Source organism: Sinocyclocheilus anshuiensis, unplaced genomic scaffold (genome assembly GCF_001515605.1).
Source record: "Sinocyclocheilus anshuiensis isolate Anshui unplaced genomic scaffold, SAMN03320099.WGS_v1.1 scaffold253, whole genome shotgun sequence".
In the NCBI taxonomy this organism is placed as follows: domain Eukaryota; kingdom Metazoa; phylum Chordata; class Actinopteri; order Cypriniformes; family Cyprinidae; genus Sinocyclocheilus; species Sinocyclocheilus anshuiensis.
Genome location: NW_015537969.1, coordinates 1,971,691 through 1,971,918, shown reverse-complemented (window position 1 = coordinate 1,971,918; position 228 = coordinate 1,971,691).

Here is a 228-nt window from a genome sequence, read left to right as displayed (position 1 = left end):
TGTGCGAGAGAGAGAGAGAGAGCGAGAGAGAGAGAGCGAGAGAGAGAGCGAGAGAGAGAGAGAGCGCGAGAGAGAGCGAGGGAGAGAGAGAGAGCGAGAGCGAGAGAGCGAGAGAGGAGATCACAGAGATCACAGTGGAGTGAGCTGTCTTAACCATGGCTTGCAAACACATACCAGCTTCATCACCATGCGACTCATGCGACTCTGTTCCCCTTTTGGGCTCTGTCT